We start from the raw sequence: 27,958 nt of genomic DNA on the forward strand, positions 1-27,958 counted from the left end.
TCTCAGTTTTGATATTAGAAGCATTGAGATATCACATCTCATGCTATCGGAAGTGTCTCAGGATTGGAATGGGAAGGAGCTGGATATCACATCTCATGCTAAAGGAAGGGTCTCAGGTTTCGAACGGGAAGGAGTTGGATATCACATCTCATGTTATAGGAAGGGTCTCAGGTTTGGTATAAACATTGAGATATCACATCTCTGCTATCGGAAGTGTCTCAGGATTGGAATGGGAAGGAGTTGGATATCCCATCTCATGTTATAGGACGGGTCTCAGGTTTTTTATTAGAATCATTGAGATATCATATTGCATGCTGTAGGAAGGGTCTAAGGATTGGAATGGGAAGGACTTGGATATCACATCTCATGCTATAGATAGGCTCTCAGGTTTGGAAAGTGAAGGAGTTGGATATCACATTTCATGTTAGAGGAAGGATCTCAGGTTTGGTATTAGAGGCATTGAGATATCACATCTCAGGCTATAGGAAGGGTCTCAGGATTGGAATGGGAAGGAGTTGGATATCACATCTCATGCTATAGGAAGGGTCTCAGGTTTGGTATAAGCATTGAGATATCACATCTCATGCTATAGGAAGGGTCCAGGATTGGAATGGAAGGAGTTGGATATCACATCTCATGTTATAGGAAGGATCTCAGGGTTGGTATTAGAAGCATTGAGACATCACATCTCATGCTATAGGAAGGGTCTCAGGATTGGAATGGGAAGGAGTTGGATATCACATCTCATGTTATAGGAAGAGTCTCAGGTTTGGTATTAGAAGCATTGAGATATCACATCTCATGCTATAGGAAGTGTCTCAGGATTGGAATGGGAAGGACTTGGATATCACATCTCATGCTATAGGTAGGGTCTCAAGTTTGATATTAGAAGCATTGAGATATCACATCTCATGCTATAGGAAGGGTCTGAGGATTGGAATGGGAAGGAGTTGGATATCACATCTCATGCTATGGGAAGGGTCTCAGGTTTGGTATAAGCAGTGAGATATCACATCTCATGCTATAGGAAGTGTCTCAGGATTGGAATGGGAAGGAGTTGGATATCACATCTCATGTTATAGGAAGGATCTCAGGTTTGGTATAAGCATTGAGATATCACATCTCTGCTATCGGAAGGGTCTCAGGATTGGAATGGGAAGGAGTTGGATATTCACATCTCATGTTATAGGAAGGGTCTCAGGTTTGGTATTCGAAGCATTGAGATATCACATCTCATGCTATAGGAAGGGTCTCAGGATTGGAATGGGAAGGACTTGGATATCACATCTCATGCTATAGGGAGGGTCTCAAGTTTGATATTAGAAGCTTTGAGATATCACATCTCATGATATCGGAAGGGTCTCAGGATTGGAATGGGAAGGAGTTGGATATCACATCTCATGATAAAGGAAGGGTCTAAGGTTTGGAAGGGGAAGGATTTGGATATCACATCTCATGTTATATTACGGGTCTCAGGTTTGGTATTAGAAGCATTGAGATATCAAGTCTCATAGTATAGGAAAGGTCTCAGAATTGGAATGGGAAGGAGTTGGATATCACATCTCAAGCTATAGGAAGGTTCTCAGGATTGGAATGGGAAGGACTTGGATATCACATCTCATGTTATATTACGGGTCTCAGGTTTGGTATTAGAAGCATTGAGATATCAAGTCTCATAGTATAGGAAAGGTCTCAGAATTGGAATGGGAAGGAGTTGGATATCACATCTCAAGCTATAGGAAGGCTCTCAGGTTTGGAATCGGAAAGAGTTGGATATCACATTTCATGTTAGAGGTAGGATCTCACGTTTGGTATTAGAGGCATTGAGATATCACATCTCATGCTATCAGAAGGGTCTCAGGAATGGAATGGGAAGGAGTTGGATATCACATCTCATGCTAAAGGGAGGGTCTCAGGTTTGGAAGGGGAAGGATTTGGATATCACATCTCATGTTATAGGAAGGATCTCAGGTTTGGTATTAGAAGCATTGAGATATCACATCTCATGCTATCGGAAGGATCTCAGGTTTGGTATTAGAAGCATTGAGATATCACATCTCATGCTATCAGAAGAGTCTCAGGATTGGAATAGGAAGGAGTTGGATATCACATCTCATGCTAAAGGGAGGGTCTCAGGTTTGGAAGGGGAAGGATTTGGATATCACATCTCATGTTATCGGAAGGATCTCACGTTTGGTATTAGAAGTATTGAGATATCATATCTCATGCTATAGGAAGGGTCTCAGGATTGGAATGGGAAGGAGTTGGATATCACATCTCATGCTATAGGGAGGGTCTCAGGATTGGAATGGGAAGGACTTAGATATCACATATCATGCTATAGGGAGGGTCTCAGTTTTGATATTAGAAGCATTGAGATATCACATCTCATGCTATCGGAAGTGTCTCAGGATTGGAATGGGAAGGAGCTGGATATCACATCTCAAGCTAAAGGAAGGGTCTCAGGTTTGGAACGGGAAGGATTTGGATATCACATCTCATGTTATAGGAAGGGTCTCAGGTTTGGTATAAGCATTGAGATATCACATCTCTGCTATCGGAAGAGTCTCAGGATTGGAATGGGAAGGAGTTGGATATCCCATCTCATGTTATAGGACGGGTCTCAGGTTTGTTATTAGAATCATTGAGATATCATATTGCATGCTGTAGGAAGGGTCTAAGGGTTGGAATGTGAAGGACTTGGATATCACATCTCATGCTATAGATAGGCTCTTAGGTTTGGAAAGGGAAGGAGTTGGATATCACATTTCATGTTAGAGGAAGGATCTCAGGTTTGGTATTAGAAGCATAGAGATATCACATCTCATGCTATAGGAAGGGTCTCAGGATTGGAATGGGAAGCAGTTGGATATCACATCTCATGCTATAGGAAGGGTCTCAGGTTTGGTATAAGCATTGAGATATCACATCTCATGCTATAGGAAGGGTCTCAGGATTGGAATGGGAAGGACTTGGATATCACATCTCATGCTATAGGGAGGGTCTCAAGTTTGATATTAGAAGCTTTGAGATATCACATCTCATGATATCGGAAGGGTCTCAGGATTGGAATGGGAAGGAGTTGGATATCACATCTCATGATAAAGGAAGGGTCTAAGGTTTGGAAGGGGAAGGATTTGGATATCACATCTCATGTTATATTACGGGTCTCAGGTTTGGTATTAGAAGCATTGAGATATCAAGTCTCATAGTATAGGAAGGGTCTCAGGATTGGAATGGGAAGAACTTGGATATCACATCTCATGCTATAGGAAGTGTCTCAGGATTGGAATGGGAAGGACTTGGGTATCACATCTCATGCTATAGGGAGGGTCTCAAGTTTGATATTAGAAGCATTGAGATATCACATCTCATGCTATAGGAAGGGTCTCAGGATTGGAATGGGAAGGAGTTGGATATCACATCTCATGCTATAGGAAGGGTCTCAGGTTTGGTATAAGCAGTGAGATATCACATCTCATGCTATAGGAAGTGTCTCAGGATTGGAATGGGAAGGAGTTGGATATCACATCTCATGTTATAGGAAGGATCTCAGGTTTGGTATAAGCATTGAGATATCACATCTCTGCTATCGGAAGGGTCTCAGGATTGGAATGGGAAGGAGTTGGATATTCCCATCTCATGTTATAGGGAGGGTCTCAAGTTTGATATTAGAAGCATTGAGATATCACATTTCATGATATCGGAAGGGTCTCAATATTGGAATGGGAAGGAGTTGGCTATCACATCTCATGATAAAGGAAGGGTCTAAGGTTTGGTATTAGAAGCATTGAGATATCACATCTCATGCTATAGGAAGGGTCTCAGGATTGGAATGGGAAGGACTTGGATATCACATCTCATGCTATAGGGAGGGTCTCAAGTTTGATATTAGAAGCTTTGAGATATCACATCTCATGATATCGGAAGGGTCTCAGGATTGGAATGGGAAGGAGTTGGATATCACATCTCATGATAAAGGAAGGGTCTAAGGTTTGGAAGGGGAAGGATTTGGATATCACATCTCATGTTATATTACGGGTCTCAGGTTTGGTATTAGAAGCATTGAGATATCAAGTCTCATAGTATAGGAAGGGTCTCAGAATTGGAATGGGAAGGAGTTGGATATCACATCTCAAGCTATAGGAAGGTTCTCAGGATTGGAATGGGAAGGACTTGGATATCACATCTCATGCTATAGGAAGGCTCTCAGGTTTGGAATCGGAAAGAGTTGGATATCACATTTCATGTTAGAGGTAGGATCTCACGTTTGGTATTAGAGGCATTGAGATATCACATCTCATGCTATCAGAAGGGTCTCAGGAATGGAATGGGAAGGAGTTGGATATCACATCTCATGCTAAAGGGAGGGTCTCAGGTTTGGAAGGGGAAGGATTTGGATATCACATCTCATGTTATAGGAAGGATCTCAGGTTTGGTATTAGAAGCATTGAGATATCACATCTCATGCTATCGGAAGGATCTCAGGTTTGGTATTAGAAGCATTGAGATATCACATCTCATGCTATCAGAAGAGTCTCAGGATTGGAATAGGAAGGAGTTGGATATCACATCTCATGCTAAAGAGAGGGTCTCAGGTTTGGAAGGGGAAGGATTTGGATATCACATCTCATGTTATCGGAAGGATCTCACGTTTGGTATTAGAAGTATTGAGATATCATATCTCATGCTATAGGAAGGGTCTCAGGATTGGAATGGGAAGGAGTTGGATATCACATCTCATGCTATAGGGAGGGTCTCAGGATTGGAATGGGAAGGACTTAGATATCACATATCATGCTATAGGGAGGGTCTCAGTTTTGATATTAGAAGCATTGAGATATCACATCTCATGCTATCGGAAGTGTCTCAGGATTGGAATGGGAAGGAGCTGGATATCACATCTCATGCTAAAGGAAGGGTCTCAGGTTTGGAACGGGAAGGATTTGGATATCACATCTCATGTTATAGGAAGGGTCTCAGGTTTGGTATAAGCATTGAGATATCACATCTCTGCTATCGGAAGAGTCTCAGGATTGGAATGGGAAGGAGTTGGATATCCCATCTCATGTTATAGGACGGGTCTCAGGTTTGTTATTAGAATCATTGAGATATCATATTGCATGCTGTAGGAAGGGTCTAAGGGTTGGAATGTGAAGGACTTGGATATCACATCTCATGCTATAGATAGGCTCTTAGGTTTGGAAAGGGAAGGAGTTGGATATCACATTTCATGTTAGAGGAAGGATCTCAGGTTTGGTATTAGAAGCATAGAGATATCACATCTCATGCTATAGGAAGGGTCTCAGGATTGGAATGGGAAGCAGTTGGATATCACATCTCATGCTATAGGAAGGGTCTCAGGTTTGGTATAAGCATTGAGATATCACATCTCATGCTATAGGAAGGGTCTCAGGATTGGAATGGGAAGGACTTGGATATCACATCTCATGCTATGGGGAGGGTCTCAAGTTTGATATTAGAAGCTTTGAGATATCACATCTCATGATATCGGAAGGGTCTCAGGATTGGAATGGGAAGGAGTTGGATATCACATCTCATGATAAAGGAAGGGTCTAAGGTTTGGAAGGGGAAGGATTTGGATATCACATCTCATGTTATATTACGGGTCTCAGGTTTGGTATTAGAAGCATTGAGATATCAAGTCTCATAGTATAGGAAGGGTCTCAGGATTGGAATGGGAAGGACTTGGATATCACATCTCATGCTATAGGAAGTGTCTCAGGATTGGTATGGGAAGGACTTGGGTATCACATCTCATGCTATAGGGAGGGTCTCAAGTTTGATATTAGAAGCATTGAGATATCACATCTCATGCTATAGGAAGGGTCTCAGGATTGGAATGGGAAGGAGTTGGATATCACATCTCATGCTATAGGAAGGGTCTCAGGTTTGGTATAAGCAGTGAGATATCACATCTCATGCTATAGGAAGTGTCTCAGGATTGGAATGGGAAGGAGTTGGATATCACATCTCATGTTATAGGAAGGATCTCAGGTTTGGTATAAGCATTGAGATATCACATCTGTGCTATCGGAAGGGTCTCAGGATTGGAATATGAAGGAGTTGGATATTCCCATCTCATGTTATAGGGAGGGTCTCAAGTTTGATATTAGAAGCATTGAGATATCACATTTCATGATATCGGAAGGGTCTCAAGATTGGAATGGGAAGGAGTTGGCTATCACATCTCATGATAAAGGAAGGGTCTAAGGTTTGGAAGGGGAAGCATTTGGATATCACATCTCATGTTATAGGACGGGTCTCAGGTTTGGTATTAGAAGCATTGAGATATCAAGTCTCATGGTATAGGAAGGGTCTCAGAATTGGAATGGGAAGGCGTTGGATATCACATCTCAAGCTATAGGAAGGGTCTCAGGATTAGAATGGGAAGGAGTTTGATATCACATCTCATGCCATAGTATGGGTCTCAGGTTTGGTAGAAGCATTGGGATATCAGATCTCATGCTATCGGAAGGGTATCGGGATTGGATTTGGAAGGAGTTGGATATCCCATCTCATGCTATAGGAAGGGTCTCAGGTTGGAATGGGAAGGAGTTGGGTATCACATCTCATGTTATAGGAAGGGTCTCAGGATTGGAATGGGAAGGACTTGGATATCACATCTCATGCTATAGGAAGGCTCTCAGGTTTGCAAGGGGAAAGAGTTGAATATCACATTTCATGTTAGAGGTAGGATCTCAGGTTTGGTATTAGAAGTATTGAGATATCACATCTCATGCTATCAGAAGGATCTCAGGTTTGGTATAGAAGCATTGAGATATCATATCTTATGCTATCAGAAGAGTCTCAGGATTGGAATGGGAAGGAGTTGGATATCACATCTCATGCTAAAGGGAGGGTCTCAGGTTTGGAAGATAAGGATTTGGATATCACATCTCATGTTATAGGAAGGATCTCAGGTTTGGTATTAGAAGTATTGAGATATCACATCTCATGCTATCGGAAGGATCTCAGGTTTGGTATAGAAGCATTGAGATATCATATCTTATGCTATCAGAAGGGTCTCAGGATTGGAATGGGAAGGAGTTGGATATCACATCTCATGCTAAAGGGCGGGTCTCAGGTTTGGAAGGGGAAGGATTTGGATATCACATCTCATGTTATAGGATGGATCTCAGGTTTGGTATTAGAAGTATTGAGATATCAAATCTCATGTTATCGGAAGGATCTCAGGTTTGGTATTAGAAGTATTGAGATATCACCTCTCATGCTATAGGAAGGGTCTCAGGATTGGAATGGGAAGGAGTTGGATATCACATCTCATGCTAAAGGAAGGGTCTCAGGTTTGGTAGAAGCATTGAGATATCACATCTCATGCTATAGGAAGGGTCTCAGGATTGGAATGGGAAGGACTTAGATATCACATATCATGCTATAGGGAGGGTCTCAGTTTTGATATTAGAAGCATTGAGATATCACATCTCATGCTATCGGAAGTGTCTCAGTATTGGAATGGGAAGGAGCTGGATATCACATCTCATGCTAAAGGAAGGGTCTCAGGTTTGCAACGGGAAGGAGTTGGATATCACATCTCATGTTATAGGAAGGGTCTCAGGTTTGGTATAAACATTGAGATATCACATCTCTGCTATCGGAAGTGTCTCAGGATTGGAATGGGAAGGAGTTGGATATCCCATCTCATGTTATAGGACGGGTCTCAGGTTTTTTATTAGAATCATTGAGATATCATATTGCATGCTGTAGGAAGGGTCTAAGGATTGGAATGGGAAGGACTTGGATATCACATCTCATGCTATAGATAGGCTCTCAGGTTTGGAAAGTGAAGGAGTTGGATATCACATTTCATGTTAGAGGAAGGATCTCAGGTTTGGTATTAGAGGCATTGAGATATCACATCTCAGGCTATAGGAAGGGTCTCAGGATTGGAATGGGAAGGAGTTGGATATCACATCTCATGCTATAGGAAGGGTCTCAGGTTTGGTATAAGCATTGAGATATCACATCTCATGCTATAGGAAGGGTCCAGGATTGGAATGGAAGGAGTTGGATATCACATCTCATGTTATAGGAAGGATCTCAGGTTTGGTATTAGAAGCATTGAGACATCACATCTCATGCTATAGGAAGGGTCTCAGGATTGGAATGGGAAGGAGTTGGATATCACATCTCATGCTATAGGAAGGGTCTCAGGATTGGAATGGGAAGGAGTTGAATATGACATCTCATGCCGTAGGAAGGGTCTCAGGTTTGGTATAAACATTGAGATATCACATCTCTGCTATCAAAAGGGTCTCAGGATTGGAATGGGAAGGAGTTGGATATCCCATCTCATGTTATAGGAAGAGTCTCAGGTTTGGTATTAGAAGCATTGAGATATCACATCTCATGCTATAAGAAGTGTCTCAGGATTGGAATGGGAAGGACTTGGATATCACATCTCATGCTATAGGTAGGGTCTCAAGTTTGATATTAGAAGCATTGAGATATCACATCTCATGCTATAGGAAGGGTCTGAGGATTGGAATGGGAAGGAGTTGGATATAACATCTCATGCTATGGGAAGGGTCTCAGGTTTGGTATAAGCAGTGAGATATCACATCTCATGCTATAGGAAGTGTCTCAGGATTGGAATGGGAAGGAGTTGGATATCACATCTCATGTTATAGGAAGGATCTCAGGTTTGGTATAAGCATTGAGATATCACATCTCTGCTATCGGAAGGGTCTCAGGATTGGAATGGGAAGGAGTTGGATATTCCCATCTCATGTTATAGGAAGGGTCTCAGGTTTGGTATTAGAAGCATTGAGATATCACATCTCATGCTATAGGAAGGGTCTCAGGATTGGAATGGGAAGGACTTGGATATCACATCTCATGCTATAGGGAGGGTCTCAAGTTTGATATTAGAAGCTTTGAGATATCACATCTCATGATATCGGAAGGGTCTCAGGATTGGAATGGGAAGGAGTTGGATATCACATCTCATGATAAAGGAAGGGTCTAAGGTTTGGAAGGGGAAGGATTTGGATATCACATCTCATGTTATATTACGGGTCCCAGGTTTGGTATTAGAAGCATTGAGATATCAAGTCTCATAGTATAGGAAGGGTCTCAGAATTGGAATGGGAAGGAGTTGGATATCACATCTCAAGCTATAGGAAGGGTCTCAGGATTGGAATGGGAAGGACTTGGATATCACATCTCATGCTATAGGAAGGCTCTCAGGTTTGGAAGGGGAAAGAGTTGGATATCACATTTCATGTTAGAGGTAGGATCTCAGGTTTGGTATTAGAGGCATTGAGATATCACAACTCATGCTATCAGAAGGGTCTCAGGAATGGAATGGGAAGGAGTTGGATATCACATCTCATGCTAAAGGGAGGGTCAATGGTTTGGAAGGGGAAGGATTTGGATATCACATCTCATGTTATAGGAAGGATCTCAGGTTTGGTATTAGAAGCATTGAGATATCACATCTCATGCTATCGGAAGGATCTCAGGTTTGGTATTAGAAGCATTGAGATATCACATCTCATGGTATCAGAAGAGTCTCAGGATTGGAATAGGAAGGAGTTGGATATCACATCTCATGCTAAAGGGAGGGTCTCAGGTTTGGAAGGGGAAGGATTTGGATATCACATCTCATGTTATCGGAAGGATCTCACGTTTGGTATTAGAAGTATTGAGATATCATATCTCATGCTATAGGAAGGGTCTCAGGATTGGAATGGGAAGGAGTTGGATATCACATCTCATGCTATAGGGAGGGTCTCAGGATTGGAATGGGAAGGACTTAGATATCACATATCATGCTATAGGGAGGGTCTCAGTTTTGATATTAGAAGCATTGAGATATCACATCTCATGCTATCGGAAGTGTCTCAGGATTGGAATGGGAAGGAGCTGGATATCACATCTCATGCTAAAGGAAGGGTCTCAGGTTTGGAACGGGAAGGATTTGGATATCCCATCTCATGTTATAGGAGGGGTCTCAGGTTTGTTATTAGAATCATTGAGATATCATATTGCATGCTGTAGGAAGGGTCTAAGGGTTGGAATGTGAAGGACTTGGATATCACATCTCATGCTATAGATAGGCTCTTAGGTTTGGAAAGGGAAGGAGTTGGATATCACATTTCATGTTAGAGGAAGGATCTCAGGTTTGGTATTAGAAGCATAGAGATATCACATCTCATGCTATAGGAAGGGTCTCAGGATTGGAATGGGAAGCAGTTGGATATCACATCTCATGCTATAGGAAGGGTCTCAGGATTGGAATGGGAAGGACTTGGATATCACATCTCATGCTATAGGGAGGGTCTCAAGTTTGATATTAGAAGCTTTGAGATATCACATCTCATGATATCGGAAGGGTCTCAGGATTGGAATGGGAAGGAGTTGGATATCACATCTCATGATAAAGGAAGGGTCTAAGGTTTGGAAGGGGAAGGATTTGGATATCACATCTCATGTTATATTACGGGTCTCAGGTTTGGTATTAGAAGCATTGAGATATCAAGTCTCATAGTATAGGAAGGGTCTCAGAATTGGAATGGGAAGGAGTTGGATATCACATCTCAAGCTATAGGAAGGGTCTCAGGAATGGAATGGGAAGGAGTTGGATATCACATCTCATGCTAAAGGGAGGGTCTCAGGTTTGGAAGGGGAAGGATTTGGATATCACATCTCATGTTATAGGAAGGATCTCAGGTTTGGTATTAGAAGCATTGAGATATCACATCTCATGCTATCGGAAGGATCTCAAGTTTGGTAATAGAAGCATTGAGATATCACATCTCATGCTATCAGAAGAGTCTCAGGATTGGAATAGGAAGGAGTTGGATATGACATCTCATGCTAAAGGGAGGGTCTCAGGTTTGGAAGGGGAAGGATTTGGATATCACATCTCATGTTATCGGAAGGATCTCACGTTTGGTATTAGAAGTATTGAGATATCATATCTCATGCTATAGGAAGGGTCTCAGGATTGGAATGAGAAGGAGTTGGATATCACATCTCATGCTATAGGGAGGGTCTCAGGATTGGAATGGGAAGGACTTAGATATCACATATCATGCTATAGGGAGGGTCTCAGTTTTGATATTAGAAGCATTGAGATATCACATCTCATGCTATCGGAAGTGTCTCAGGATTGGAATGGGAAGGAGCTGGATATCACATCTCATGCTAAAGGAAGGGTCTCAGGTTTGGAACGGGAAGGATTTGGATATCACATCTCATGTTATAGGAAGGGTCTCAGGTTTGGTATAAGCATTGAGATATCACATCTCTGCTATCGGAAGAGTCTCAGGATTGGAATGGGAAGGAGTTGAATATCCCATCTCATGTTATAGGACGGGTCTCAGGTTTGTTATTAGAATCATTGAGATATCATATTGCATGCTGTAGGAAGGGTCTAAGGGTTGGAATGTGAAGGACTTGGATATCACATCTCATGCTATAGATAGGCTCTTAGGTTTGGAAAGGGAAGGAGTTGGATATCACATTTCATGTTAGAGGAAGGATCTCAGGTTTGGTATTAGAAGCATAGAGATATCACATCTCATGCTATAGGAAGGGTCTCAGGATTGGAATGGGAAGCAGTTGGATATCACATCTCATGCTATAGGAAGTGTCTCAGGATTGGAATGGGAAGGACTTGGGTATCACATCTCATGCTATAGGGAGGGTCTCAAGTTTGATATTAGAAGCATTGAGATATCACATCTCATGCTATAGGAAGGGTCTCAGGATTGGAATGGGAAGGAGTTGGATATCACATCTCATGCTATAGGAAGGGTCTCAGGTTTGGTATAAGCAGTGAGATATCACATCTCATGCTATAGGAAGTGTCTCAGGATTGGAATGGGAAGGAGTTGGATATCACATCTCATGTTATAGGAAGGATCTCAGGTTTGGTATAAGCATTGAGATATCACATCTCTGCTATCGGAAGGGTCTCAGGATTGGAATGGGAAGGAGTTGGATATTCCCATCTCATGTTATAGGGAGGGTCTCAAGTTTGATATTAGAAGCATTGAGATATCACATTTCATGATATCCGAAGGGTCTCAAGATTGGAATGGGAAGGAGTTGGCTATCACATCTCATGATAAAGGAAGGGTCTAAGGTTTGGAAGGGGAAGGATTTGGATATCACATCTCATGTTATAGGACGGGTCTCAGGTTTGGTATTAGAAGCATTGAGATATCAAGTCTCATGGTATAGGAAGGGTCTCAGAATTGGAATGGGAAGGAGTTGGATATCACATCTCAAGCTATAGGAAGGGTCTCAGGATTAGAATGGGAAGGAGTTTGATATCACATCTCATGCCATAGTATGGGTCTCAGGTTTGGTAGAAGCATTGGGATATCAGATCTCATGCTATCGGAAGGGTATCGGGATTGGATTTGGAAGGAGTTGGATATCCCATCTCATGCTATAGGAAGGGTCTCAGGTTGGAATGGGAAGGAGTTGGATATCACATCTCATGTTATAGGAAGGGTCTCAGGATTGGAATGGGAAGGACTTGGATATCACATCTCATGCTATAGGAAGGCTCTCAGGTTTGCAAGGGGAAAGAGTTGGATATCACATTTCATGTTAGAGGTAGGATCTCAGGTTTGGTATTAGAAGTATTGAGATATCACATCTCATGCTATCAGAAGGATCTCAGGTTTGGTATAGAAGCATTGAGATATCATATCTTATGCTATCAGAAGAGTCTCAGGATTGGAATGGGAAGGAGTTGGATATCACATCTCATGCTAAAGGAAGGGTCTCAGGTTTTGAAGATAAGGATTTGAATATCACATCTCATGTTATAGGAAGGATCTCAGGTTTGGTATTAGATGTATTGAGATATCACATCTCATGCTATCGGAAGGATCTCAGGTTTGGTATAGAAGCATTGAGATATCATATCTTATGCTATCAGAAGGGTCTCAGGATTGGAATGGGAAGGAGTTGGATATCACATCTCATGCTAAAGGGAGGGTCTCAGGTTTGGAAGGGGAAGGATTTGGATATCACATCTCATGTTATAGGATGGATCTCAGGTTTGGTATTAGAAGTATTGAGATATCACATCTCATGTTATCGGAAGGATCTCAGGTTTGGTATTAGAAGTATTGAGATATCACCTCTCATGCTATAGGAAGGGTCTCAGGATTGGAATGGGAAGGAGTTGGATATCACATCTCATGCTAAAGGAAGGGTCTCAGGTTTGGTAGAAGCATTGAGATATCACATCTCATGCTATAGGAAGGGTCTCAGGATTGGAATGGGAAGGACTTAGATATCACATATCATGCTATAGGGAGGGTCTCAGTTTTGATATTAGAAGCATTGAGATATCACATCTCATGCTATCGGAAGTGTCTCAGGATTGGAATGGGAAGAAGCTGGATATCACATCTCATGCTAAAGGAAGGGTCTCAGGTTTGGAACGGGAAGGAGTTGGATATCACATCTCATGTTATAGGAAGGGTCTCAGATTTGGTATAAACATTGAGATATCACATCTCTGCTATCGGAAGTGTCTCAGGATTGGAATGGGAAGGAGTTGGATATCCCATCTCATGTTATAGGACGGGTCTCAGGTTTTTTATTAGAATCATTGAGATATCATATTGCATGCTGTAGGAAGGGTCTAAGGATTGGAATGGGAAGGACTTGGATATCACATCTCATGCTATAGATAGGCTCTCAGGTTTGGAAAGTGAAGGAGTTGGATATCACATTTCATGTTAGAGGAAGGATCTCAGGTTTGGTATTAGAGGCATTGAGATATCACATCTCAGGCTATAGGAAGGGTCTCAGGATTGGAATGGGAAGGAGTTGGATATCACATCTCATGCTATAGGAAGGGTCTCAGGTTTGGTATAAGCATTGAGATATCTCATGCTAAAGGAAGGGTCTCAGGTTTGGAAGGGGAAGGAGTTGGATATCACATCTCATGCTAAAGGGAGGGTCTCAGGTTTGGAATGGGAAGGATTTGGATATCACATCTCATGTTATAGGAAGGACCTTAGGTTTGGTATTAGAAGCATTGAGATATCACATCTCATGCTATAGGAAGGGTCTCGGGATTGGAATGGGAAGGAGTTGGATATCACATCTCATGTTATTGGAAGGATCTCAGGTTTGGTATTAGAAGCATTGAGATATCACATCTCATGCTATCGGAAGGGTCTTAGGTTTGGTATAAGCATTGAGATATCACATCTCTGCTATCGGAAGGGTCTCAGGATTGGAATGGGAAGGATTTGGATATCATAATTCATGTTATAGGAAGGGTCTCAGGTTTGGTATTAGAAGCATTGAGATATCACATCTCATGCTATAGGAAGGGTCTCAGGATTGGAATGGGAAGGACTTGGATATCACATCTCATGTTATAGGAAGGGTCTCAGGTTTGGTATTAGAAGCATTGAGATATCACATCTCATGCTATAGGAAGGGTCTCAGGAATGGAATGGGAAGGACTTGGATATCACATCTCATGATAAAGGAAGGGTCTAAGGTTTGGAAGGGGAAGGATTTGGATATCACATCTCATGTTATTGGACCGGTCTCAGGTTTGGTATTAGAAGCATTGAGATATCAAGTCTCATGGTATAGGACGGGAGTTTGATATCACATCTCATGCCATGGTATGGGTCTCAGGTTTTGTAGAAGCATTGGTATATCACATCTCATGCTATCGGAAGGGTATCAGGATTGGATTTGGAAGGAGTTGGATATCCCATCTCATGCTATAGGAAGGGTCTCAGGTTGGAATAGAAGGAGTTGGATATCACATCTCATGTTATAGGAAGGGTCTCAGGATTGGAATGGGAAGGACTTGGATATCACATCTCATGCTGTAGGCAGGGTCTCAGGTTTGGAAAGGGAAGGAGATGGATATCACATTTCATGTTAGAGGTAGGATCTCAGGTTTGGTATTAGAGGCATTGAGATATTACATCTCATGCTATCAGAAGGGTCTCAGGATTGGAATGGGAAGGAGTTGGATATCACATTTCATGCTAAAGGGAGGGTCTCAGGTTTGGAAGGGGAAGGATTTGGAAATCACATCTCATATTATAGGAAGGATCTCAGGTTTGGTATTAGAAGCATTGAGATATCACATCTCATGCTATCGGAAGGATCTCAGGTTTGGTATAAGAGGCATTGAGATATCACATCTCATGCTATCATAAGGGTCTCAGGATTGGAATGGGAAGGAGTTGGATATCACATCTCATGTTATAGGAAGGATCTCAGGTTTGGTATTAGAAGCATTGAGACATCACATCTCATGCTATAGGAAGGGTCTCAGGGTTGGAATGGGAAGGAGTTGGATATCACATCTCATGCTATAGGAAGGGTCTCAGGTTTGGTATAAGCATTGAGATATCACATCTCATGCTATAGGAAGGGTCTCAGGATTGGAAAGGGAAGGATTTGGATATCACATCTTATGCTATAGGAAGGGTCTCAGGTTTGGTATAAGCATGGAGATATCACTTCTCATGCTATAGGAAGGGTCTCAGGATTGGAATGGGAAGGAGTTGGATATCACATCTCATGCTATAGGAAGGGGCTCAGATTTGGTATAAGCATTGAGATATCACATCTCATGCTATAGGAAGGGTCTCAGGATTGGAATGGGAAGGAGTTGTATATGACATCTCAGGCCATAGGAAGGGTCTCAGATTTGGTATAAGCATTGAGATATCACATCTCATGATATCGGAAGGGTCTCAGGATTGGAATGGGAAGGAGTTGGATATCACATTTCATGATAAAGGAAGGGTCTAAGGTTTGGAAGGGGAAGGATTTGGATATCACATCTCATGTTATAGGACGGGTCTCAGGTTTGGTATTAGAAGCATTGAGATATCAAGTCTCATGGTATAAGAAGGGTCTCAGGATTGGAATGGGAAGGAGTTTGATATCACATCTTATGCCATAGTATGGGTCTCAGGTTTGGTAGAAGCATTGGGATATCACATCTCATGCTATCGGAAGGGTATCAGTATTGGATTTGGAAGGAGTTGGATATCCCATTTCATGCTATAGGAAGGGTCTCAGGTTGGAATGGGAAGGAGTTGGATATCACATTTCATGTTATAGGAAGGGTCTCAGGATTGGAATGGGAAGGACTTGGATATCATATCTCATGCTATAGGAAGGCTCTCAGGTTTGGAAGGGGAAGGAGTTGGATATCACATTTCATGTTAGAGGAAGGATCTCAGGTTTGGTATTAGAGGCCTTGAGATATCACATCTCATGCTATAGGAAGGGTCTCAGGATTGGAATGGGAAGGAGTTGGATATCACATCTCAAGCTATAGGAAGGGTCTCAGGTTTGGTATAAACATTGAGATAGCACATCTCATGCTATAGGAAGGGTCTCCTGATTGGAATGGGAAGAAGTTGGATATCACATCTCATGCTATAGGAAGGGTCTCAGGTTTGGTATAAGCATTGAGATATCACATCTCATGCTATAGGAAGGGTCTCAGGATTGGAATGGGAAGGAGTTGTATATGCCATCTCATGCCATAGGAAGGGTCTCAGGTTTGGTATAAGCATTGAGATATCACATCACATGCTATAGGAAGGGTCTCAGGATTGGAATGGGAAGGACTTGGATATCACATATCATGCTATAGGCAGGGTCTCAGGTTTGGAAAGGGAAGGAGATGGATATCACATTTCATGTTAGAGGTAGGATCTCAGGTTTGGTATTAGAGGCATTGAGAAATCACATCTCATGCTATCAGAAGGGTCTCAGGATTGGAATGGGAAGGAGTTGGATATCACATCTCATGCTAAAGGGAGGGTCTCAGGTTTGGAAGGGGAAGGATTTGGAAATCACATCTCATATTATAGGAAGGATCTCAGGTTTGGTATTAGAAGCATTGAGATATCACATCTCATGCTATCGGAAGGATCTCAGGTTTGGTATAAGAGGCATTGAGATATCACATCTCATGCTATCATAAGGGTCTCAGGATTGGAATGGGAAGGAGTTGGATATCACATCTCATGTTATAGGAAGGATCTCAGGTTTGGTATTGGAAGCATTGAGACATCACATCTCATGCTATAGGAATGGTCTCAGGATTAGAATGGGTAGGAGTTGGATATCACATATGCTATAGGAAGTGTCTTTGGTTTGGAACGGGAAGGAGTTGGATATCACATCTCATGTTATAGGAAGGGTCTCAGGTTTGGTATAAGCATTGAGATATCACATCTCTGCTATCAGGAGTGGCTTAGGATTGGAATGGGAAGGAGTTGGATATCCCATCTCATGTTAAAGGACGGGTCTCTGGTTTGGTATTAGAATCATTGAGATATCACATCGCATGCTGTAGGAAGGGTCTAAGGATTGGAATGGGATGGACTTGGATATCACATCTCATGCTATAGGTAGGCTCTCAGGTTTGGTATAAGCATTGAGATATCACATCTCATGCTATAGGAAGGGTCTCAGGATTGGAATGGGAAGGATTTGGATATCACATCTCATGCTATAGGAAGGGTCTCAGGTTTGGTATAAGCATGGAGATATCACTTCTCATGCTATAGGAAGGGTCTCAGGATTGGAATGGGAAGGTGTTGGATATCACATCTCATGCTATAGGAAGGGTCTCAGATTTGGTATAAGCATTGAGATATCACATCTCATGCTCTAGGAAGGGTCTCAGGATTGCAATGGGAAGGAGTTGTATATGACATCTCAGGCCTTAGGAAGGGTCTCAGGTTTGGTATAAGCATTGAGATATCACATCTCTGCTATCGGAAGGGTCTCAGGATTGGAATGGGAGGAGTTGGATATCCCATCTCATGTTATAGGAAGGGTCTCAGGTTTGGTATTAGAAGCATTGAGATATCACATCTCATGCTATAGGAAGGGTCTCAGGATTGGAATGGGAAGGACTTGGATGTCACATCTCATGCTATAGGGAGGGTCTCAAGTTTGATATTAGAAGCATTGAGATAACAAATCTCATGATATCGGAAGGGTCTCAGGATTGGAATGGGAAGGAGTTGGTTATCACATCTCATTATAAAGGAAGGGTCTAAGGTTTGGAATGGGATGGATTTGGATATCACATCTCATGTTATAGGACGGGTCTCAGGTTTGGTATTAGAAACATTGAGATATCAAGTGTCATGGTATAAGAAGGGTCTCAGAATTGGAATGGGAAGGAGTTGGATATCACATCTCAAGCTATAGGAAGCGTCTGAGGATTGGAATGGGAAGGAGTTTGATATCACATCTCATGCCATAGTATGGGTCTCAGGTTTGGTAGAAGCATTGGGATATCACATCTCATGCTATCGGAAGGGTATCAGTATTGGATTTGGAAGGAGTTGGACATCCCATCTCATGCTATAGGAAGGGTCTCAGGTTAGAATGGTAAGGAGTTGGATATCACATTTCATGTTATAGGAAGGGTTTCAGGATTGGAATGGGAAGGACTTGGATATCATATCTCATGCTATAGGAAGGCTCTCAGGTTTGGAAGGGGAAGGAGTTGGATATCACATCTCAAGCTATAGGAAGGGTCTCAGGTTTGGTATAAGCATTGAGATATCACATCTCATGCTATAGGAAGGGTCTCAGGATTGGAATGGGAAGAAGTTGGATATCACATCTCATGCTATAGGAAGGGTCTCAGGTTTGGTATAAGCATTGAGATATCACATCTCATGCTATAGGAAGGGTCTCAGGATTGGAATGGGAAGAAGTTGGATATCACATCTCATGCTATAGGAAGGGTCTCAGGTTTGGTATAAGCATTGAGATATCACATCTCATGCTATAGGAAGGGTCTCAGGGTTGGAATGGGAAGGAGTTGTATATGACATCTCATGCCATAGGAAGGGTCTCAGGTTTGGTATAAGCATTGAGATATCACATCACATGCTATAGGAAGGGTCTCAGGATTGGAATGGGAAGGACTTGGATATCACATCTCATGCTATAGGCAGGGTCTCAGGTTTGGAAAGGGAAGGAGATGGATATCACATTTCATGTTAGAGGTAGGATCTCAGGTTTGGTATTAGAGGCATTGAGATCTCACATCTCATGCTATCAGAAGGGTCTCAGGATTGGAATGGGAAGGAGTTGGATATCAAATCTCATGCTAAAGGGATGGTCTAAGGTTTGGAAGGGGAGGGATTTGGACATCATATCTCATGTTATTGGAAGGATCTCAGGTTTGGTATTAGAAGCATTGAGATATCACATCTCATGCTATCGGAAGGGTCTTAGGTTTGGTATAAGCATTGAGATATCACATCTCTGCTATCGGAAGGGTCTCAGGATTGGAATGGGAAGGATTTGGATATCACAATTCATGTTATAGGAAGGGTCTCAGGTTTGGTATTAGATGCATTGAGATATCACATCTCATGCTATAGGAAGGGTCTCAGGATTGGAATGGGAAGGACTTGGATATCACATCTCATGTTATAGGAAGGGTCTCAGGTTTGGTATTAGAAGCATTGAGATATCACATCTCATGCTATAGGAAGGGTCTCAGGAATGGAATGGGAAGGACTTGGATATCACATCTCATGATAAAGGAAGGGTCTAAGGTTTGGAAGGGGAAGGATTTGGATATCACATCTCATGTTATTGGACCGGTCTCAGGTTTGGTATTAGAAGCATTGAGATATCAAGTCTCATGGTATAGGACGGGAGTTTGATATCACATCTCATGCCATGGTATGGGTCTCAGGTTTTGTAGAAGCATTGGGATATCACATCTCATGCTATCGGAAGGGTATCAGGATTGGATTTGGAAGGAGTTGGATATCCCATCTCATGCTATAGGAAGGGTCTCAGGTTGGAATAGAAGGAGTTGGATATCACATCTCATGTTATAGGAAGGGTCTCAGGATTGGAATGGGAAGGACTTGGATATCACATCTCATGCTGTAGGAAGGGTCTCAGGTTTGGAAAAGGAAGGAGTTGGATATCACATTTCATGTTAGAGGTAGGATCTCAGGTTTGGTATTAGAGGCATTGAGATATCACATCTCATGCTATCAGAAGGGTATCAGGATTGGAATGGGAAGGAGTTGGATATCACATCTCATGCTAAAGGGAGGGTCTCAGGTTTGGAATGGGAAGGATTTGGATATCACATCTCATGTTATAGGAAGGACCTAGGTTTGGTATTAGAAGCATTGAGATATCACATCTCATGCTATAGGAAGGGTCTCGGGATTGGAATGGGAAGGAGTTGGATATCACATCTCATGTTATAGGAAGGATCTCAGGTTTGGTATTAGAAGCATTGAGATATCACATCTCATGCTATAGGAAGGGTCTCAGGATTGGAATGGGAAGGAGTTGGATATCACATCTCATGCTATGGGAAGGGTCTCAGGTTTGGTATAAGCATTGAAATATCACATCTCTGCTATCGGAAGGGTCTCAGGATTGGAATGGGAGGAGCTGGATATCACATCTCATGCTATGGGAAGGGTCTCAGGTTTGGTATAAGCATTGAAATATCACATCTCTGCTATCGGAAGGGTCGCAGGATTGGAATGGGAGGAGCTGGATATCACATCTCATGCTAAAGGAAGGGTCTCAGGTTTGGAAGGGGAAGGAGTTGGATATCACATCTCATGCTAAAGGGAGGGTCTCAGGTTTGGAATGGGAAGGATTTGGATATCACATCTCATGTTATAGGAAGGACCTTAGGTTTGGTGTTAGAAGCATTGAGATATCACATCTCATGCTATAGGAAGGGTCTCGGGATTGGAATGGGAAGGAGTTGGATATCACATCTCATGTTATTGGAAGGATCTCAGGTTTGGTATTAGAAGCATTGAGATATCACATCTCATGCTATCGGAAGGGTCTTAGGTTTGGTATAAGCATTGAGATATCACATCTCTGCTATCGGAAGGGTCTCAGGATTGGAATGGGAAGGATTTGGATATCATAATTCATGTTATAGGAAGGGTCTCAGGTTTGGTATTAGAAGCATTGAGATATCACATCTCATGCTATAGGAAGGGTCTCAGGATTGGAATGGGAAGGACTTGGATATCACATCTCATGTTATAGGAAGGGTCTCAGGTTTGGTATTAGAAGCATTGAGATATCACATCTCATGCTATAGGAAGGGTCTCAGGAATGGAATGGGAAGGACTTGGATATCACATCTCATGATAAAGGAAGGGTCTAAGGTTTGGAAGGGGAAGGATTTGGATATCACATCTCATGTTATTGGACCGGTCTCAGGTTTGGTATTAGAAGCATTGAGATATCAAGTCTCATGGTATAGGACGGGAGTTTGATATCACATCTCATGCCATGGTATGGGTCTCAGGTTTTGTAGAAGCATTGGTATATCACATCTCATGCTATCGGAAGGGTATCAGGATTGGATTTGGAAGGAGTTGGATATCCCATCTCATGCTATAGGAAGGGTCTCAGGTTGGAATAGAAGGAGTTGGATATCACATCTCATGTTATAGGAAGGGTCTCAGGATTGGAATGGGAAGGACTTGGATATCACATCTCATGTTATAGGAAGGGTCTCAGGTTTGGTATTAGAAGCATTGAGATATCACATCTCATGCTATAGGAAGGGTCTCAGGATTGGAATGGGAAGGACTTGGATGTCACATCTCATGCTATAGGGAGGGTCTCAAATTTGATATTAGAAGCATTGAGATAACAAATCTCATGATATCGGAAGGGTCTCAGGATTGGAATGGGAAGGAGTTGGATATCACATCTCATTATAAAGGAAGGGTCTAAGGTTTGGAAGGGGAAGGATTTGGATATCACATCTCATGTTATAGGACGGGTCTCAGGTTTGGTATTAGAAGCATTGAGATATCAAGTCTCATGGTATAAGAAGGGTCTCAGAATTGGAATGGGAAGGAGTTGGATATCACATCTCAAGCTATAGGAAGCGTCTCAGGATTGGAATGGGAAGGAGTTTGATATCACATCTTATGCCATAGTATGGGTCTCAGGTTTGGTAGAAGCATTGGGATATCACATCTCATGCTATAGGAAGGGTCTCAGGATTGGAATGGGAAGAAGTTGGATATCACATCTCAAGCTATAGGAAGGGTCTCAGGTTTGGTATAAGCATTGAGATATCACATCTCATGCTATAGGAAGGGTCTCAGGGTTGGAATGGGAAGGAGTTGTATATGACATCTCATGCCATAGGAAGGGTCTCAGGTTTGGTATAAGCATTGAGATTTCACATTACATGCTATAGGAAGGGTCTCAGGGTTGGAATGGGAAGGACTTGGATATCACATCACATGCTATAGGAAGGGTCTCAGGATTGGAATGGGAAGGACTTGGATATCACATCTCATGCTATAGGCAGGGTCTCAGGTTTGGAAAGGGAAGGAGATGGATATCACATTTCATGTTAGAGGTAGGATCTCAGGTTTGGTATTAGAGGCAATGAGATATCACATCTCATGCTATCAGAAGGGTCTCAGGATTGGAATGGGAAGGAGTTGGATATCACATTTCATGCTAAAGGGAGGGTCTCAGGTTTGGAAGGGGAAGGATTTGGAAATCACATCTCATATTATAGGAAGGATCTCAGGTTTGGTATTAGAAGCATTGAGATATCACATCTCATGCTATCGGAAGGATCTCAGGTTTGGTATAAGAGGCATTGAGATATCACATCTCATGCTATCATAAGGGTCTCAGGATTGGAATGGGAAGGAGTTGGATATCACATCTCATGTTATAGGAAGGATCTCAGGTTTGGTATTAGAAGCATTGAGACATCACATCTCATGCTATAGGAAGGGTCTCAGGATTGGAATGGGAAGGAGTTGGATATCACATCTCATGCTATAGGAAGGGTCTCACGTTTGGTATAAGCATTGAGATATCACATCTCATGCTATGGGAAGTGTCTCAGGATTGGAATGGGAAGGATTTGGATATCACATCTTATGCTATAGGAAGGGTCTCAGGTTTGGTATAAGCATTGAGATATCACATCTCATGCTATAGGAAGGGTCTCAGGATTGGAATGGGAAGAAGTTGGATATCACATCTCATGCTATAGGAAGGGTCTCAGGTTTGGTATAAGCATTGAGATATCACATCTCATGCTATAGGAAGGGTCTTAGGGTTGGAATGGGAAGGAGTTGTATATGACATCTCATGCCATAGGAAGGGTCTCAGGTTTGGTATAAGCATTGAGATATCACATCACATGCTATAGGAAGGGTCTCAGGATTGGAATGCGAAGGACTTGGATATCACTTCTCATGCTATAGGCAGGGTCTCAGGTTTGGAAAGGGAAGGAGATGGATATCACATTTCATGTTAGAGGTAGGATCTCAGGTTTGGTATTAGAGGCATTGAGATATCACATCTCATGCTATCAGAAGGGTCTCAGGATTGGAATGGGAAGGAGTTGGATATCACATTTCATGCTAAAGGGAGGGTCTCAGGTTTGGAAGGGGAAGGATTTGGAAATCACATCTCATATTATAGGAAGGATCTCAGGTTTGGTATTAGAAGCATTGAGATATCACATCTCATGCTATCGGAAGGATCTCAGGTTTGGTATAAGAGGCATTGAGATATCACATCTCATGCTATCATAAGGGTCTCAGGATTGGAATGGGAAGGAGTTGGATATCACATCTCATGTTATAGGAAGGATCTCAGGTTTGGTATTAGAAGCATTGAGACATCACATCTCATGCTATAGGAAGGGTCTCAGGATTGGAATGGGAAGGAGTTGGATATCACATCTCATGCTATAGGAAGGGTCTCAGGTTTGGTATAAGCATTGAGATATCACATCTCATGCTATAGGAAGGGTCTCAGGATTGGAATGGGAAGGATTTGGATATCACATCTTATGCTATAGGAAGGGTCTCAGGTTTGGTATAAGCATGGAGATATCACTTCTCATGCTATAGGAAGGGTCTCAGGATGGGAATGGGAAGGAGTTGGATATCACATCTCATGCTATAGGAAGGGTCTCAGATTTGGTATAAGCATTAAGATATCACATCTCATGCTATAGGAAGGGTCTCAGGATTGGAATGGGAAGGAGTTGTATATGACATCTCAGGCCATAGGAAGGGTCTCAGATTTGGTATAAGCATTGAGATATCACATCTCATGATATCGGAAGGGTCTCAGGATTGGAATGGGAAGGAGTTGGATATCACATTTCATGATAAAGGAAGGGTCTAAGGTTTGGAAGGGGAAGGATTTGGATATCACATCTCATGTTATAGGACGGGTCTCAGGTTTGGTATTAGAAGCATTGAGATATCAAGTCTCATGGTATAAGAAGGGTCTCAGGATTGGAATGGGAAGGAGTTTGATATCACATCTCATGCCATAGTATGGGTCTCAGGTTTGGTAGAAGCATTGGGATATCACATCTCATGCTATCGGAAGGGTATCAGTATTGGATTTCGAAGGAGTTGGATATCCCATCTCATGCTATAGGAAGGGTCTCAGGTTGGAATTGGAAGGAGTTGGATATCACATTTCATTTTATAGGAAGGGTCTCAGGATTGGAATGGGAAGGACTTGGATATCATATCTCATGCTATAGGAAGGCTCTCAGGTTTGGAAGGGGAAGGAGTTGGATCTCACATTTCATGTTAGAGGAAGGATCTCAGGTTTGGTATTAGAGGCCTTGAGATATCACATCTCATGCTGTAGGAAGGATCTCAGGATTGGAATGGGAAGGAGTTGGATATCACATCTCAAGCTATAGGAAGGGTCTCAGGTTTGGTATAAGCATTGAGATATCACATCTCATGCTATAGGAAGGGTCTCAGGATTGGAATGGGAAGAAGTTGGATATCACATCTCATGCTATAGGAAGGGTCTCAGGTTTGGTATAAGCATTGAGATATCACATCTCATGCTATAGGAAGGGTCTCAGGATTGGAATGGGAAGGAGTTGTATATGCCATCTCATGCCATAGGAAGGGTCTCAGGTTTGGTATAAGCATTGAGATATCACATCACATGCTATAGGAAGGGTCTCAGGATTGGAATGGGAAGGACTTGGATATCACATATCATGCTATAGGCAGGGTCTCAGGTTTGGAAAGGGAAGGAGATGGATATCACATTTCATGTTAGAGGTAGGATCTCAGGTTTGGTATTAGAGGCATTGAGAAATCACATCTCATGCTATCAGAAGGGTCTCAGGATTGGAATGGGAAGGAGTTGGATATCACATCTCATGCTAAAGGGAGGGTCTCAGGTTTGGAAGGGGAAGGATTTGGAAATCACATCTCATATTATAGGAAGGATCTCAGGTTTGGTATTAGAAGCATTGAGATATCACATCTCATGCTATCGGAAGGATCTCAGGTTTGGTATAATAGGCATTGAGATATCACATCTCATGCTATCATAAGGGTCTCAGGATTGGAATGGGAAGGAGTTGGATATCACATCTCATGTTATAGGAAGGATCTCAGGTTTGGTATTGGAAGCATTGAGACATCACATCTCATGCTATAGGAATGGTCTCAGGATTGGAATGGGTAGGAGTTGGATATTACATTCTTGCTATAGGAAGGGTCTCATGTTTGGAATGGGAAGGAGTTGGATATCACATATGCTATAGGAAGTGTCTTAGGTTTGGAACGGGAAGGAGTTGGATATCACATCACATGTTATAGGAAGGGTTTCAGGTTTGGTATAAGCATTGAGATATCACATCTCTGCTATCAGGAGTGGCTCAGGATTGGAATGGGAAGGAGTTGGATATCCCATCTCATGTTAACGGACGGGTCTCTGGTTTGGTATTAGAATCATTGAGATATCACATCGCTGTTAGGAAAGATTTCGTAATTGTAGGGAATTTTCCTTCCATGTGGCAACCCCTAAACTTTTTGCTATTGTTTTTAACCTTGTTCTTGACTTTGCCAGAGAAGTACAGCCTTCTGCCGCACTTCTCTGGGCTTTCGCTCCTTTCTTACGGGGAAACTGACATGCCCTTAAGACAGTCAGTACCGGGGAACGCTGTTTCCCGTAGTTTCTTTTATCATGTTGCGGCTTTAGTGCAACATGACACAAGAGGGCACTGTAAGCTAAGTTACAGCTCTCTTGGGTCTCTAGCCTTCTACAGGCCCTAGATACTCTTTTAGGGTGGTATTTGATCGGTGCAAGTCATTCAGGGACTGGAATGGTGGCAGCGATTGTTTTGTTTATTTTGAGCTCCTTTTGGCGTTCTGAGCACGTTTTTCGCACTGAACCCAAAATGGTGGCCTGGCTCCCAAAATGGCCAGACCACGAGGCTCCTTTGTCCTGTCCACTGACCGTCTTGCTCCCTTCACCTTCCCCAGGTCGGGCGACCCGGGGCCTTCCTTATTTGGGCATGTACTTTCCCGCGAAACGTGGTTGCTTTCGCGGGCTTCTACATGTCGTTTGTGTGCCTCCAGGGTGGGGGCTGGGATGTCTGGTCCCAATACACATCCTGGGTGCCAGAGAGTCTAGGGTGGTGTGAATGCCTGGGACCACCGTGGTCCGTGATTGGTCCACGTATGGTATGTGTGTTGATGAGCGGATCTCCCATTGGCTCCCCTCCGTTTTGGCGCAAAGGGAACCGTGGATAAGAGGGAGCTGGAAACACCACTACCAGGTCGATCTCCTGAGTTCTCACGAACGAAGGAATACAGGAGCCAAGTATCCTGCAACCAAGAGGCTGGACCGAGGAATCGCTGGTGATCCGCTGAAGGAATCCTCCTTTGCACTGCTGTCGTCCTGTGAAACCCTTTCCTCCTTGGATCGAACCAGAAGGCCTGTACTGGTGCTTCGACCTTTGGAATAGCAGGAACAGCTATTCCCGGCGACTTCATCCTCTCCTGCCAAGTAAGCCTTCGGAAGTGTCTCTGGGCCATCCAGTTGACTGACCAGCTTACAAGGGAGTCCTGCTCTGTAACCGCCGCCAGGTTGCGTTGTATTCCGAGTCCTTGTCACTCTCCCACGCTTCGTACACTTGGCGTTCCCAAGTCTGAAGGGAGGAGTGTACATTTGGCTCGAATACACACGGCTGCTCCGTTGTCCTGCTGCGGCAACAAACTGTGCTGGCTTCGTCGATTGGGACGTCTTTTTGCTCTACACGACTACGAGGCGTTCCCTGCTCTTCTGAACCTGCCAGCTGCTGAAACGAACGTGGAGAAGCCTGGGTCTGCTTGCTTCGGGGACCGGTGAGTAGTTTAGCTAGGATCTGGTCGCCCTCCTGCAGTATCCCATTGCTTTTCCCTGCTGTGTAAAAACAGCACCCTTTTGGCCGTACTCGCGCTCTGCTTCTGCCCGCTGTGGAGGCTGCGCTTGAGTTACGGAACCTGTTCTCCTTCTGCTGTGCACTAACGTGAACTGCCTGACTTCCTCCGAAGAGCTTCCCCTTTTGCCCGTTGGCACCGGCGTGGCAGGTACTTTGAGCACAAGGCTCCACTCTTCGCAGGGCTCGGACTTCCATCTAGTAGGTGCCTCTGAAGGCGAACTGAGTCTAAAGCGGTATCGCACTGCCTGTTTTCCTTCCCTGGCAGGTGGACTACATATTTCGTGATTTAAACGCTTGCGACTGTGTATTTGTATATATATTGTGTTGATATGGTATGTGTTGGTTTAATATTGTGATATTGTGATTTTCTCGCTACGGTCATTATTTTAAAGGCCTTAAAATAAATGTGTATCTATTTTTGATATAACAACTGTTTGGAGTAGTTTGTAAGCGCTCTTGCTTTGTGTGCTCATTGCGGGCTTTCAGTCACCCTCACCCCTCTTGAGACCTAGTCTTGACCGCCGCGATCGCTACCTTGATTGGTCTGGCTTGTCCAGAGGTTACCCTGTTCCAAGTAATTAGGTTGGCCTTCTGAACTTCTGCGCCACCAGGACAGAGTTCAGAAATCCGTCTTAACAATCGCATGCTGTAGGAAGGGTC

This window comes from Ambystoma mexicanum, chromosome 6p, assembly GCF_040938575.1.
Source record: "Ambystoma mexicanum isolate Mex_15411 chromosome 6p, UKY_AmexF1_1, whole genome shotgun sequence".
NCBI lineage: Eukaryota > Metazoa > Chordata > Amphibia > Caudata > Ambystomatidae > Ambystoma > Ambystoma mexicanum.